This window comes from Ursus arctos, unplaced genomic scaffold, assembly GCF_023065955.2.
Source record: "Ursus arctos isolate Adak ecotype North America unplaced genomic scaffold, UrsArc2.0 scaffold_4, whole genome shotgun sequence".
Taxonomy (NCBI): domain Eukaryota; kingdom Metazoa; phylum Chordata; class Mammalia; order Carnivora; family Ursidae; genus Ursus; species Ursus arctos.
Genome location: NW_026623056.1, coordinates 67,259,207 through 67,270,700, shown reverse-complemented (window position 1 = coordinate 67,270,700; position 11,494 = coordinate 67,259,207). Strand labels below are relative to the sequence as shown.

Here is an 11,494-nt window from a genome sequence, read left to right as displayed (position 1 = left end):
CTACTGAAGGACATCTTGGTTACTTGGAAGTTTTAGCAATTATGAATCAAGCTGTTATAAACACCCATGTGTAGATTTTTGTGTAGACATAAGTTTTCAATTCCTTTGGGTAAATACTAAGGAGTACGATTGCTGGATCATATGGTAAGAGTATGTTTGGTTTTGTTACAGGATTTTTTCTCTGTTGGTGCTGAAAAGGTTGCCATCAGGGTTTCTAAATCTAGGGGTTTTCATGGGTTTGTCAGTGGGCTGTTTTAATCTGATGAACCCTCCCTGCTCCTGTCATCCAATCAGGTTTTTGTCACCTATCTATCACGTGGGAAAGGGTGGAGGACTCCTCCCAGGGTAGTGTAAAATCTTTTTAAGGGTGGTTTCCTCCTAGTGTGGAGGCCCCTTGTCCCTGCCTGCCTGCCTGCCTTCCAACTATCCTTCATCAGTTTTATAAGAAATTGCTAACCTGTCTTCCAAAATGGCTATACCCTTTTGTATTGCCACTAGCAACGAGTGGAGTTCCTCTTGCTCTCCCTCCTCACAGGCATTTTGTGTTGTCAGTGTTCTGGATTTTGGCCATTCTAATAGATAATGTAGTGGAATCTCACTATTGTTTTAATTCGCATTTCCTTGATGACATATGATGTTGAGCATATTTTCACATGCTTTTTTGCCATCTGTACATCTTCTTTGTGAGGTCTATTAAGGTCCTTGTACATTTTTCAGTTGGGTTGTTCATTTTCTTATTGTTGAGTTTTAAGACTTCTTTGTCTATTTTGGATAAGTTCTTTATCAGATGTGTCTCATAAATATTTTGTCACAGTCTGTGGCTTGGTCTTCTCATTCTCTTGGCATTGTCTTTCAGTGAGCAGAGGTTTTTAATTTTAATGAAGTCCAGCTTATCAGTTATTACTTTCATGGATCATGCCTTTGGTGTTATATCTAAAAAGTCATGGTCATGCCAAATGTTGTCGAGGTTTTTTTCCTATGTTATTTTCTAGGTGTTTAATAGCTTTTTGTTTTATATTTAGATCTATGATTTATTTTGAATTGATTTTTATAAAGGGTAAGAGGATTGTCTAGATACACTGGTTTTTTTTTTTTTTTGCATGTGATGTCCAATTGTTCCATTGTTCAACCACTATTGAAAAGACAGTCTTTGCTTTGCCTCATTGTATTGCCTTTGCTGCTGTATCTTAGATCAGTTCACTGTATTTATGTGAGTCTATTTCTGTGTTCTCTATTCTGTTCCAGTGATTCTTCTGCCAACACCACACTGTCCTGATGACTGTAGCTTTATAGTAAGTCTCAAAGTCAGTGTCATACTTCCAACTTTGTTAATCTCATTCAATATTGAGCTAGCTGTTTCTTGAAGTGTTTTTTTAGAGAGTATATCTCTGAAGACTTGCTTCTGCAGCTTTACAATATTTTACAAACACTCAAGTGCTCCTCATGCATCTCCTTGAAAGGAGTGGGGTTACTATGTACTTAATCATCTCAATCTCAATAAGCCTTACTCAAGTATGACAGATATATGGATTACAAAAATGGAAAAGTTTGAATTCTGAGACTCAAAGAACTTATATTGTATTAGGAAAGCTACTTGTATAAACATATGTTGCAGTACCACATGATAACTGCAGAAATAGTGATTACTCCAATGTGTGGTGTGGAGAAAGGCTAAGTATCAGCTTCAGTGGAGGAGGTTAGGGAAGGCTTGACTGGTAATAGAGATGATTAAATTGGTTCTTGATGAAGGAGTGGAGGCACCAGTGGCTGAAGAGGCAGTGGTAGCAGTGGCAGTGGCTCTGGAGGCCCCAGTGCAGGTCCTGACTTTGGCCCCAGTCCCACCATGGTGATGCTCACTGAGCTGCTGGTGCTCCTGGCCACCCTTCTGGCCACAGCCGTGGGCTACTTCACCAGGATCCACAGGCACGAAGAGGAGTACTTCTTGGAGCAGGTCACCTCGGGCACCAAGATGGGCTTCATCTTCGAGATGGCAGACGGCAGCTTCTTACCGACATCGATGTGGAGATGACAGGGCCTGATAATAAAAGAATTTATAAAGGAGACTGAGATGTCAGTGGGAAATACACATTTGCTGCTGACATAGATGGAACACAGTAGGTTTTGTTTTAGCAACAGGATGCTACCATGACTCCAAATATACTGATGTTCTCCATTGATATTGGGGAGGTCCCCAGAGGACAAGACATGGAAATAGAAGCTCACCAGAACAAGCTGGAAGAAATGATCAATGAGCTGGCAGGGGTGGCGGCAGCTGCCAAGCATGAACAGGAGTCCATGGAAGTTCAGGAGAGGATGCACAGACAGATCAACAATGGCACAAGCAGCAGAGTGGTCCTCTGGGCCTTCGTTGAAGTTCTTGTTCTCGTTGCCATGACACTGGGACAGTTCAACTACCTGAAGAAATGTTTGAAGTCTGGAGGGTTGTTGAAAAAGACTTTTTTGGATGATCTCAAAATCGTAATTCACCATTTACCAAACATCTTTGTCATACCAATGTCATTAGTTTCTACAGTTTTTTCAGAAAGGTACTTATGTACAGTTATGTACTCACAGTGCATGTTTCTTTGTGATTAGTAGATATTGGGGAAAACACCTTTTTAGGAAAGTTATGGTGAAAATTTGACACTCGATTGGTGTAATTTTTTATTTGAATTCTGCCTCCATTATACAGGCCTGTCAGAACTCAAACACTGTAAATGAAATATAGGCATATAGTCCTGATTATATCTTCTTTTCCTTTTGTTTTCACGATAAAATGCAGTCTGTTCAGACTAGTACTTTACTGATAGTACTTTAACGAAAATGCCTGCATTCTTTGGATCCCTTGTCCTACAGTTCGAGTCATTATAGATTCATTCTGCTGAGTCCTTATGAGAAACAGCAGTCTGAATCTTGACATTTTCTACCCAGCCTATTGGCAGAGCTCTGACTGGAGCATAGGACCAGGCTGGTACTTTTATACTTGTCTGTCTTGTGTTTTCCATTAAAAATAAGACGTAAACCAACAACGTTTTTCCCGCCTAAATTTGTATGTTGAACGTTAGGACTCGATCACCTCCAGATTGAATTGATGAAACAGCAGCTAATAACCGTTTGTTGGTTTCTGCCCAACCTTGTGAGAAGTCTCCATTAAAGCCAGTTCTCTGGGTGTTCCTGCGAACAGTAGCTCTTCACTTTCTATGGGGGCCCATCCGCTTTCTCCACTCTTGCTGTGTAGGAAGTGTGCATTCATGTAATTGGAAAAAACTGGATTTCTGATGCCAAGGATTAAAGCCTCTTGAATTTCACTGCCATGATATACAGCCAGTATTTTATTTTTGATCAGTGGTATTTTGGCCACTGTTCAATTAGGGTACTGAGCATCACTGTCCGTACTAGGATTTCATTTTTGAAATGACTTTCTCTTGGTCTCTGATGATGAGTTTAAAATTAAAAGAGCATCTGGTTGTGGCATATAATCCAGGTTTGTATTGTGACTGATGTATATTAGTTACTTGTACATTTGTTTTGGATCTTTGCAAGGGGAAAACTGGAAGTAATGAGTTTTATATAATTAATTTTGTTACAGGTTTTCATGTTCAGGATAAACAATTTTTCATCCTGGAGTGAAATTACTTGCAACAGTTTAAGACGATTGTATTTTACCTTAAGACAACTGTTCGTTTGGGTGTTTGTTTGTTTGGTGTGTTTGAAAACCCTGCAAAATTTAGTTAAAGGATGTAAACTTAGAATTCGTTGCTATCTAATCTGTCCCATTCAGTAAATAAATAATTCTTTTTAGAAACAAACAAAATTCGTTCTTGATGGATAGTTGGAGATTAATACATGCAAAGAGAGAGGTATAGAAGAGAATGTAGCCTGGTAGACTTGTAGACAATGAGTTAGGAAGGAAGAACAGAAGGGATACAGGCAGGCCAGATTACGTGAAGTTTTGTATATCACAGAAAAGGATTTACTCTAAACAGGAGCTATTTAAGATTCTCAGGTAAGAACAGGGCATGAGCATACTTGCGTTTTCAAAAAGACATATCTCTCATATGCTTTACTGAAGAGGTTTTCTCCAACCCCAGTGCTGGGGCTCTGGGCATACGAAGTAGGATAATAAAAGACATTAGGTAAGCAAGGCGAGCACCTCCAAGAAGATGGAGAAATTAGCACAGCGGTGCATTGACATTTTGCCACAACAGCCTAGCAGGAGTGAAAGAGAAGTTTATGTGTTGTATAGATGTGGCCTTCTAATGAGGCATAATTTTTTTTTCATCCCTTCTTCTAAAACGTATTGAGACCCCCTTTCCACCCCTATCAAAGTGAAAATCTAGTGGAAGTCCTAAGGCGGGCTCAAATGGAGTAAGGGGCAAAACAAGAGAAACAGGGGCGCCTGGGTGGCACTGTGGTTGAGCGTCTGCCTTCGGCTCAGGGCATGATCCTGGCGTTATGGGATCGAGCCCCACATCAGGCTCTTCCGCTGTGAGCCTGCTTCTTCCTCTCCCACTCCCCCTGCTTGTGTTCCCTCTCTCGCTGGCTGGCTCTCTGTCACATAAATAAATAAAATCTTAAAAAAAAAAAAAAAACGAGAAACAATTAACAATTACTGTGTCCCATCCACCTAACAATCATATGGGTTTTATTTTAAAAGACATAATAGGCTTTCTTTCCGGCAATAGCAAGGACGTGGGGGAAATGGTAGGATGAGTTGACCTACATAGTAGAGGTAAATCTGGACAGTTCCTGCTCTTTGAGGGGCTACTCGTAGAGGTGGTTTGCAGATCCATGCCTGCCAAACATGCATATTCCAAATGAGTTGGTTCCATCCTCTCTAGGCTTGAATTGCATCATATCTCTGTCATTTGTTCTCCAGAATAAGGATATTTTTTATTTGTTCTGCTTCTGTTTGTTTGTTGTTGTTTAATAGAGATCATGATAAGGGGTCTTTAATGTTCTTTTTATTTTCTCTTTTTTTCCTAGGAAAAAATGACTGACTCACAACTATATGTATCTGCTTACATCCCTGTGTGGGGGAGGAGAAAGGGTTAGAAATCTCCCCAATTTTCTCATTGAGGAAATTCAGATTTTCATGTGAGCACAATTGAATATATAAATTGAATATGTAATTTAGGCTGTGAATACAAAGAAATATCTACTTATATTTATTAATCATACATATTATGTAAGAAATTTAGATTTCTTAGACATTTTTAGAAATTCTCACACTTAGAAATTCTCATATTTCATGAAATAATTTAATCAAACTCTTCACATACATTTTTTATATCAATGTCTTCTTACCAATTAAATCCCCTTTAGTGTTATCTAACAGGGTTTTCTAGGCCATACTTTTCATGTCTGTCCAAGTTGTCTGAGTTCTGGAACTTTTGAAATCTGTATATAATGTGTCATGAGGAATTTCCTATTGCTTGTTAAAGGGTTTAATCTCTTGACATGACACAGAATCAAAATGTACGAAAAGGACATATATCCAGAGTTCTCTGCCCTGGAGTCAAAGCTATTACCAATTTCTTCTTTATCTCACTGGAATTAGAATTTTCATTTAAATAATAATTAAAGTTGTACTTAATTGGAATTTTGATGTCACACCATTAGGAATAATCATTGTCTTTGATAAAATAATCTCCCCCCCCCTCCTTTTTGGTAGCTTGACTCTGATGGGTCTAAAACTGTCCTAGATTGGGGTAAAGGAGCCAGGGCTTTATAAACCCACATTGACCAGTCTTTGGATATGATCTGTCGCTGAGAAGGGTCTGTGAACTTCCATGACATGTTTTTATTCAGCTGTGACAGTACTGCAAGGTGTCAGCTGTCAGCACCCCTAGGAGCTAGGAGAATGGTGCTTTAGTCCTGAAGACGGCATCTGGATGGCAGGGCACAGCCTTGGTAAGCAGAGCCAGAGCATGGGGGTGGATGGTAGTTAGGTCCTTAGTTGACCATCTGTCCACACAAGCTGCTGCTGGCCTCTTCTTTGTCCATCCCCACATGGCTCATTGAGGCCCAAAAGCCCAATGTTGTTTCTTTCTCATATTTGGAGTGCAAAAATCTTCTCATGAGTCTGCCGATGGCCCCTTCTGCCTAAACACCATTGTAGTTCTTTGTCTTTTTTTTTTTTTTTTTTTTTCTGGGACCTTTACATCTCATGGGATGTTTCTAGGAAATTACTTCTAGGTCTCCTCTGCTGATCAAGGGACCTTCTGTTTTCCCCTCCTTTCAACCAGAGATAGGGAATGCAGAGGTGTTGAGAGTGGATTTTTTTCCTAATCTGGGGAAAATCTGTCTCCTTTCACAATAATATAGTGTTTCTCATTCATCAAAATACTTTCCTCCACTAATTCCATGATTCTTTTAGATTCTCTGTAAGGGCTATGTTTTTAGAAGTCAGAAATAATTGTAGGCTACTATTCCTTTCCATAAAATGCTTTCTTTCCATTCTTCTAAATTAGTGAACCCAGAATCACTTTTCTCCTAGAACTGGGCAAGAAGACCTAGAAAAATACTGGAAGAAAAACAAGAAAATAATACAACAACCCAAAATTAACATCACAAAACACCACAGCCACTATATTTGTACTATAGGGTGGTAATGAGAAGAAGGGAACAGTTTCAAGAGATAGGAAAGAGAAAATCCACAGAATGTTATAAACCCTCATCACATTGTATTCAGATTGTTTATGGTGTGGTTTCTCCATTACAACTCAGTTCCTTAAAAGTAGGGATTAACTATTTTCATTAACATATCTCTAATATCTAGGGGGTTCTTGGCATATAATAAAATCCTGTGTGTCTTATTCAAATTTCAGGTGTCTCCAATGTTAGCTGTTTCTAGTCTGTTTCCCTGGTTCTCTAAAGAAAAGCTAAGTACTCTCCTTTACTCCCAGGTATAGTATATACACCTGTACTATAACTTTTATGATTTTTTCTTTGCGATCATTTGTTTACATCACCTATCTCCTGCCTTAGACCTAGAATTCCTCAAAGCCAGAAGATATGGACTATTTATCTTTTCCTTAGTGATATTTACTGGTTAACTGACTCTTCAATCCGGGGGTGACATTCATAGTTACAGTAACATAGATGAGTATTAAGTACTGTGATGTGTGCCACTGACACTTCAGTCTGTAGCAAAATTTAACTAATTTTTTTAAAAGCAGGGAAGTGGGTCATAAATATTAGAAATGTATATATTAAGTTAGTTAAATAATGAGATAGGTTTGAATTTCAGCTTCTTGGAACACCTACCTAATCAGAAAAATTCATTATCTAAAACTGCCATATAAACAAGATTCCTTTTTTTTTAAGAAATCCCAAACGACATTGAGGTTTTCTATCTTTTTAATGCTATTATGAATTGGATTTTAGAGGGTATAAGGTCAAGTTTTTACCAGTAAAACATACAACACATTGTCACAAGAGGGCAGCCTTTTAACACGAATTGTTCCTCAACCTGTATGCATTCCTTGAAATTTTAAGACAATTACTTAAAGCCACACAAATAATAACACAAAACGTTCAAGCAAATGCTTTGGTGGGTTTTTTTCTTCATTACTGCTAACAAAAAATATTTTAAATTTATAAAGAAAACACAGGCTGAATTGTCTCTTGTAGAAAGATGGCTTTACAGAGTATACCTGAGTACACCAAAGTTTTGTATGACCAAATGCAAGCTGGAGGCATCCAGACTGATCTATTAGCCATGGGCAAATTAATATCATTGGATTGCTTGTTTCTAAATTTTTAAAATTTTAAGTGTCTAAAGACACAATGCTATTAGATATATTGATAAAGACTAAATTGCAAGATGTGGTGGTATGTGGCTGGGCTTGGTCTGTAACACAGCTGTGTAGAATTACTTCTCCCAAAGTCATGAGACATTTCCAGGAGTAGCACATGGTGTTATAACTACTTGCGCCCCCCCCCCTTGCCCCACCTTGCTCCAATTTGGGTTTCTCTTCTTACTGAGTTGGAAACTCTCCCAGCCAATTGTGGCTGCACGAGCCCTCCAGGTGATTCTAATTGAGGACTATTAGCAGCTACTGGCAGAGAGTAACAAAGGACCAAATCTCCCTGTGTGGTTTAAAGACTGTATCTAGGTTTTCAGCCTTAATACCTCTCTCTTATCCAGAGCTTGGCCCTTTAGCTGCCCTCCCCTCCCCCTTTCCTGCTTCTGACACACCAATATCTATAGGCTGTATTCACCTCCCTATCTCTAGGACCAATCCTGACCTATGGCAGAAGGGATTGAAAGGCCTCATTTCTGAAGTTGTATTTGTACATCACTTCTGACAGTTGTAGATTATTCCAGTTATAGTCATGAGACAGAAGAGTCTCTCTGTGACCCCATCCTGGACACTGCTATCAAAAAACAGCGAGGCACTTAGTCAAACTAGGGCATGTCACACAATGGGTGGAGTGACAAGGGAGCTTCATAATGATCCTGTGGACCTGAGATAAGAAATGTGTGTTGTACAGATCTGGCAGATCTGGAGAGGATTTGTGGTTGTGCTAGGGACAAAGTGGGCACAACAATGATCTTCAGGGACTAATGACTGAGACTGAAAGTGTGAGTCTATCTCGGTGGTTAATATTTGGTGCTACTTCCAGCCCACTGCGAGATCTTGACAACATAGGAAACTCCTGTCTGGTCCCTGGAATCTAGATCCCGTTCTGGGAAGAGAATGGAGGAGAATCTGAATTCATAATTAAATTTTGCCACCTAGTGGCTATATACATGCCATGTACATGCAAGTAGCCACTGTCATTCATTTGGTGGCAACTTACAGCAATCATCAGCCTTGTACTAGGAGGGAATAAATTTCTTAGTAAAAAGTAATCCTTTCCTTTATGCATTTATAAATCGATGGGAACGTTACACATCTGCCAAGCCATCTGCAAACATGGAGCACACTATGATCTCTATCCCTAAAGATTAATAACATGTACACAGCTGATCTTCATGTGAGATGGAGTGGAATTTGTTTAAATTAGTGAGATTTTTTAAATCTTTATTTTACATCCTGATAACAAAAATCATAGTAACTCATCAATTTTCAATCTAAAATATACATTTTTAATGCATTTTGAATTTCATTACACTTATTTTGTATCAAAGGAGAAACTCGTTAAATTCTTTGGAAGAGCTAAAGCAAAAGTTTAAAATATAAATTACTAGGGAAGTTGGATAGTATATCAGCAAAATATGTAAAGTTATATTGAAAACATTTCATCTATAAATGATAAGGCACTGAATCTAATCACTATAGGCCATTTTGGTCTCAAGCTAGAAAAAATGTGATTAAACCTAGAGAGAATTACTAATGACAATATTTAAAAAACATATATGTATATATTTATATTATTATGATATGAACTTGGTTAACTTTTACATTCTCTATAATTCAAAGCCTTATGCCCCATTAATCAGTATTTTATGAATTGAATGTAATTAGATAAATTTATCAATTTATAGCTTAAGGATTTTAGATGAGCAAACTCTAAAAGAAATACTTGTAAATTAAATATTTTGAAAGGCAGTGATAATATGTTTTTAACACCAGATTATTGAAATTAAGCCATTTCTATGTGACGTGGTATAGTCATTTCCTGTGTATTAGACAGGTTGGGGCCTGAATGATGACAGCAGTTAGGAATTCCATGGAATGATGTAGCTCTGCCTTTGAGACTTGAAATTTCTTTTTGATCCTACACTGAGTGTACTTCTCTTTCTCTCTTTAAATGAACAGCGAAATTACTTAGGTAATTTTCAGCTACATTCCTGGGTCTGGCATATAACCAAAAATATAATCATTTATCAATAAGTATTGGTTAAATAAATGGATATATTATACCCTCTAAGTGTCAAGTTTATAGTCAAAGCTCACTTTTGTATAGAAGAGTAGAGAAATTGAATGAGGTTGATGTAATTGAACAAGACAGAGCTTTATAAGTCTGTAAGTCTGACTGCATGGTGGAAACCTTGGGGACTTTAAAACAAGAAAGGTAGAAGTCTGAGTATTACCCGTTTCGATACTGATTCAGTTCTTATGGATATTTTAAGTTTTTCAAGAAAATTTGTGGTTTTTAAGTAATAGAAAAAGCAAATGATGTGACAATAAACATTCCAGTTAATTTAGAGAATTTAATTAAATTTCGTGTTTAGAAAGCATACGATTCAACCAATATTTTTTCCTCTCTATTCTTCCTTTTGGAAAAAAAAATCTTGATCTATCTTCAAGTTTATTGGTATTTTCTTCTACCATGTCTGGTAAGCCTACCTAGTAAATTTTTCATTTCAGTATTGTATTCATCAGTTCTAGCATTTCTATTTCCTTTTTTCTATAGTTTTTATTTCTCTCTGGAAATTCCCCATATATTCATATGTATAGTCATCTATTTCTTTAATTCTTGAACATACTTATACTAGGTAATTTAAAGTCCTCGCCTTCTAATCCCAAACGTAGACCATTTCAGTGTGTCTTTCCATGGTCTACTTTTATCCTATGTATTATATTTTTCTGTGTCTTTTCACGTCTAGCTATTTTTAATTGTATACTGGATTTGGGGGGTAGAGACTTTGGGTTCTGTTATTGTTCTTTGAGGAGTGACTCTTTTCTAGTATTACTTATCTATCTGTAACTCAAATACCAAACCTTCAAACCTTTCTAGTGCATTATAGTTGAAATCTTTGTTCTGTTCTAGTCCCTCAGCTATTGCTTTCTGCTGGGGTCTATGGAATCTCCTCTGTGCATGTGCAATTTGGGGGTCACCCATAAGCTGTATGGATTTTTATGAATATTTCAGATCTTCACTATTCTCTTCTGTGACATTCTTTTCTGTGACTTTCACTTGAATGGGATTCTCTCCCACTCCCCTTAATTTCCCAGCTCTTCTGTTTTGTTAGCTTGGAACTCTATACTCTTACTCCTCACGCTGGAATAAAATCATTGCTCAATTTGTAGTCACCCACTTCTTCAAGATTGCAGTGTCATCAGGTGAAAAACCATAGTAATGCACACTTAACCAGAGCAGTTATCTGCCTTTGATGGTCAAATACTTGGTCATTGGATGAATACTCTGATATTTCTACCTATTTTCTCGTCCCCCCCCCCCGCCGTAACATCAAGTGTGTCTGTTTTTAAAATTGTTTTGATAGAGTTTATAATTTTTCCTCTGTATTTGGGTTAGTCAGATATGAGCTACTATACCCATCATTGTATAGTAAACTTTCTATCATCTTTTGAAAAACCTCCCTATATTTAAGGAATTTTCCAAGCTGTGAACTCTTCTGTAAAGTGAAGCAAGGCTCAAATCCCCTATTTCCCTTGTAGGCAGATGTGTCTTGAAACTTAGGCTCAGCTAATCAGACATATTCATTCATTTGAAAGTAAGAAAAGTGGTGAAAGGCACTGTTTATAGATATCATTTTAACTGATGCAGCCAAGAACAACCATAACCAACTTTTACCAGA

General features: G+C 37.6%; 1 pseudogene; it reads left to right on the top strand.

The window, feature by feature from the left end:
- Positions 1 to 1,843: 1,843 nt before the first annotated feature.
- On the top strand, positions 1,844 to 2,595 carry LOC123000450 (transmembrane emp24 domain-containing protein 2-like; annotated as a pseudogene).
- The last annotated feature ends 8,899 nt before the right edge of the window (positions 2,596 to 11,494 follow it).